Here is a 5,456-nt window from a genome sequence, read left to right on the forward strand (position 1 = left end):
TGTGTGTGTGTGTGTGTGTGTGTGTGTGTACCACATTTTCCTTATCCAGTTGCTTGTCAATGGACATTTAAGTTGGTTCCATATTTTGGCTATTGTAAATAGAGCCGTGATGAACATGGGAGTGCAGGTATCCCTTCAGCATGATGATTTCTATTCCTTTGGGTGTATAACCAGAAGTGGGATTGCTGGATCATATGGTAGTTCTATCTGTACTTGTTCAAGAAATTCCATACTGGCTGTACTATTTTACAGTCCCACCAACAGTGCAGAAGAGTTCCTCTTTCTCTGCATCCTCTCCAGCATTTGTTATTCTCAGTCTTTTCAATAATGGCCAAACTAACTGGGGTGAGATGATCTCTCAATGTGGTTTTGATTTGCATTTCCCTGATGGTTAGTGATGTTGAATATTTTTTCATGTATCTTTTCCTTAAATCTCTTTTTTCCTCATGTACATCTCTTGTATATTATTATTTTACAAAGATATAATTTGCTAGCTACTAATTTCTTGGATTATGTGAAAAAGAAGCTACTTTTCTAACTTCACTAAGGTACAGGGTATTACTTCAGTGAATATTAATAAAAAATATTAATAATTTTCCTGATAATACTGATGAATGAAACAGACATTTATAAATCAGGTTCTTGCCAAAAGAAGTCACACATCCACAAGCATCTTAAATAGGCCACTGCATTTCTCTGTGTTTGCCAACAAACCTTAGTCTATTTTATTGGTATTTTTGTAAACTTCTGTTCAGGTTAACAGGAAATTATCAACAGATGTGATTTCCTTTTCCTTTTCCATTCCCCCTCCTTATTGGGTTGCATAAACAAATATAAATATTCCTAAATATATTTTATATTGCATCCATGGACTCTAGCATAAGCCAGTTGCTATAAGGTTGTTGCATAAACTTGGGGATAAATAATAAAATCTGTACCCTTAGTCTATCAGTTTTAAGATCCTGTACAATTCAGTCTTCTTTTTCTAATTTACATGTAATAAATTGTACATATTTATAGGGCACAGAATGATATTTCAATACATGTGTTAAATGTGTAATGATTAAATCAGGTTAATTAGCATATTCATTACCTCGAATGTTCATCATTTCTTTGCATTGAGAACATTCGAAATCCTCCCTTCTAGCTATTTGAAAATATACAATAATTATTTATAGTCATCTGACAGTACTATAGAATACTAGAACTTATTCTTCCCATCTATCTGTAAGTTTGTGTCTGTTAACCAACCTAATCCAATCCCCTCCTCCCCCTGCCCTTCCCAGCCTCAGGTAACCACAATCCTACTCTCTACTTCTATGAGCTTAATTTTTTAGCTCCCCCATACAAGTAAAAAAATGCAGCAATTATCTTTCTGTGCCTAATTTATTTCACTTAGTATGATATCATCAAAGACAAGCTCATCCATTTCACCAGGAAAAGCAGAATTTCATTCTTTTTCATTGCTGAGTAGTAGTCCATTGTGTAGAGATACCACATCCTCTTAATCCATACATCTGCTGATGGACACTTAGAATGATTCCATCTCTCAACTATTGTAAATAGTGCTTCAATAAACATGGGGGTGCAGATATCTCTTTGGTATGCTTATTTCCTTTCCTTTGAGTAAATACTCGGTAGTGGCATTGCTGGATCATATGGTAGTTGTACTTTTGGCTTTTTGAGGAGGCTTCATACTCTCTTTCATAATGGCTGTACTAATTTACATTTTCACAAACAATGCATAAGAGTTACCTTTTCTCTGCATCATCACCAGCAATTTTTTTTTTTTTTTGTCTTTTCTATAGTAGCCATTCTAATTGGGGTGAGATGATATCTCACTGTGGTTTGTATTTCCCTGACGACTAGTGGTGGTGAGCAATTTTTAATATACTTCTTGGCCATTTGTATGCCTTCTTTTGAGAAATGTCTATTCAGGTCATTTGCCCCCTTTTAAAATCAGATTATTATTATTAATTATTAATTATTATTATTATTATTATTATTATTTTGCTGCTGAATTGTTTGAGTTTCTTCTATATTCTGGATATTAATCCCTTGTCAGATGAATAGCTTGCAAATATTTTCTCCTATTTCTCAGGTTGATTCTTTACTCTGTTGTTTGTTTCCTTTGCTGTGTAGAAACATTTTTGTTCGCTATAATCCCATTTGTCTATTTTTGCTTTTGTTGCCTGTGCTTTTGAAGTCTTATTCATAAAATATTTGCCCAGAACAATGACTTGAAACATTTCACCTGTGTTTTCTTCTGGTAGTTTTGTAGTTGTGGTTCTTACATCTAAATCTTTAATCCATTTTGAGTTGGATTTATGTATGGTAAGATATAGATATTTTGAGTTAGATTTGTATATGGTGAGATATAGGGGTCTAGATTCATTCTTCTGTATATTAATATCCAGTTTTCTCAGCGCCATTAATTGAAGAGGCTATCCTTTCCCCAAGGTATGTTCTTGGCCTATTTGTTGAAAATCAGTCTTATGTAAATCTGTGGATTTATTTCTGGCTTTTCTATTCTGTTCCATTATTCTGTGTGTCTGTTTTAGTACCATTATCATGCTGTTTTGGTTCCTCTAGCTTTGTAGTATATTTTGAAGTCAGGTAGTGTGGTGCCTCCAGCTTTGTTCTTTTTGTTGAGAATTGCTTTGGCTATTTGGGGTCTTTTGTGGTTCCATATAAATTATTTTTTTTCTACTTCTGTGAAGATTATCATTGGGATTTTGATAGGGATTGCATTAAATTTGTAAATCACTTTGGTTAGTATTATCATTCTTTCAATTTATAAACATAGTATGTCTTTCCAATTTTGTATGTCTTTAATTTCTTTCATCGATGCTTTGTAATTTTCCTTGTAGTGATTTCTCACCATCTTGGTCAAATTTATTCCTAAGTATTTTATTATTGTTTTCGCTGTTGCAAATGGGATTGCTTTCTTAATTTCTTTTTCAGCTAGTTCATGGATGGTGTATAGAAATGTTCCTGATTTTTGTATGTTGATTTGGTATCCTGCAACTTTACTGAATTTGTTTATTAGTTCTAAGAATTTTTTATGGAATTTTGTTTTGTTTCTTACGTCATCTGCAAACAGAGACAATTTGACTTCCTCTTTTCCAATTTGGATGCTGTTCATTTTTTTTTTTTCTCTTTCCAAATTGCTCTGTTAAGACTCTCAGTACTATGTTCAGTAATAGTGGTGAAAGTGGGGATCATTGTCGTGTTCTTGTTCTTAGAGGGAAATCTCTTAACTTTTTCTCATGCGGTATGATGTTACCTGTTGGTTTGTCATATATGGCCATTACTGTGTTGAGGTACTTCCTTCTAGACCTAATTGGTTGTGATTTTGTATCATAAAGAGATATTACATTTTGTTAAATGTTTTTTCTTCATCTATTGAGATGATCATATGGTTTTTGCCCTTCATACTGTTGATGTGATGTGTTACATTTATTGATTTGCATATGTTCAATCATCTCTGCATCCCTGGGATAAATTCCACTTGATCATGGCGGTCAATCTTTTTTTTTTTTTCCCCTCCTTAAACCTTTAATTTTTTNGGTAGTGGCATTGCTGGATCATATGGTAGTTGTACTTTTGGCTTTTTGAGGAGGCTTCATATTCTCTTTCATAATGGCTGTACTAATTTACATTTTCACAAACAATGCATAAGAGTTACCTTTTCTCTGCATCATCACCAGCATTTTTTTTTATTATTTTTTGTCTTTTCTATAGTAGCCATTCTAATTGGGTTGAGATGATATCTCACTGTGGTTTGTATTTCCCTGACGACTGGTGGTGGTGAGCATTTTTTCATATACTTCTTGGCCATTTGTATGCCTTCTTTTGAGAAATGTCTATTCAGGTCATTTTCGCCCTTTTAAAATCAGATTATTATTATTATTAATTATTATTATTATTATTATATTATTATTAATTATTATTATTATTATTATTATTATTATTATTATTATTATTATTATTTTGCTGCTGAATTGTTTGAGTTTCTTCTATATTCTGGATATTAATCCCTTGTCAGATGAGTAGCTTGCAAATATTTTCTATTTCTCAGGTTGATTCTTTACTCTGTTGTTTGTTTCCTTTGCTGTGTAGAAACATTTTTGTTTGCTATAATCCCATTTGTCTATTTTTGCTTTTGTTGCCTGTGCTTTTGAAGTCTTATTTATAAAATATTGGCCCAGAACAATGACTTGAAACATTTCCCCTGTGTTTTCTTCTGGTAGTTTTATAGTTGTGGTTCTTACATCTACATCTTTAATCCATTTTGAGTTGGATTTATGTATGGTAAGATATAGATATTTTGAGTTAGATTTGTATATGGTGAGATATAGGGGTCTAGATTCATTTTTCTGTATATTAATATCCAGTTTTCTCAGCGCCATTAATTGAAGAGGCTATCCTTTCCCCAATGTATGTTCTTGGCCTATTTGTTGAAAATCAGTCTTATGTAAATTTGTGGATTTATTTCTGGCTTTTCTATTCTGTTCCATTATTCTGTGTGTCTGTTTTAGTACCNTCCTCAGGTGCACGATTAAATTTCCAGAGTTGGTGAACATGGCGCCACATGGTTTGCACTCGGAAATCCGAGGCTTGCGGATAATGTGCCGGGAAACCCTCATGTGGTGTTTATATTCCCCGAAGGAACTGCAAGTAGCACTACATATCTGGCACCGGAAACGGCGTTTACCTTCATGCTTTAGGCGATGCATCTTTAGCGAGTAAGCCCTGGTGAACTTTTTCCCACAGCGGTCACACTGAAATGGTTTAATTCCTGAGTGGATGAGCATGTGCGGTTTTAGGTTCTGAATACGGGTGAATCATACCCCACAGGTTGGACACTGAAACGGTCTGTCTGGACCATTTGGGCTTGGTCGTTCTGTACTGCTGGTAGAAGGAGCAATGTAGAGTTGGTAGGGGTACTGAACATTTTCCAGTCGTTCATCATCTTCCGCGTGAGCATTAGTGCTAGAAGTACTTTGAAGCGTAGGTAACCCCTCAGTTACACCTTCATCTACCGATCCTATAGAGGAAGACTGTGGACTAATCAGAAGGTCTTCTAGGACTTGTTCACTTCCTGGCACTGTCTGCTGATCACTCAGGGAACTCTGAGCTGCACTGACAGGCTGGGACACTTCCTCATGGACTTCCTCATCACTTAACCTTTCTACTTTGACCCGGACATCATCTTCAGTCCCCAGAGGCAAGGTAGTTTGTGCTCTCGCAAGTCACATCATCAGCCATTCTTCTACCTGTCTCAGATGGGCCTGGCAATTCCAAAGTCCGGGTATTTTCTGCCTGTTTAACCTTCTCTGGCTGAATCCTTCGATCAATTCCAAAAGGAAAAGTCCAGGGAAAAGCTAAAGAGAGAGTCAACTGGTTGATTTCTATTTTCTGAGTAGGAAGCTGAAGAATTCAATACCTGGGGT

The 5,456-nt window shown here is 35.1% G+C and overlaps 1 pseudogene; it reads right to left on the bottom strand.

The window, feature by feature from the left end:
* Nucleotides 1–4,544: 4,544 nt before the first annotated feature.
* On the bottom strand, nt 4,545–5,449 carry LOC103610064 (annotated as a pseudogene).
* Between the last annotated feature and the right edge of the window lie 7 nt (nt 5,450–5,456).

Source organism: Galeopterus variegatus, unplaced genomic scaffold (assembly GCF_000696425.1).
Source record: "Galeopterus variegatus unplaced genomic scaffold, G_variegatus-3.0.2 Scaffold10538, whole genome shotgun sequence".
NCBI lineage: Eukaryota > Metazoa > Chordata > Mammalia > Dermoptera > Cynocephalidae > Galeopterus > Galeopterus variegatus.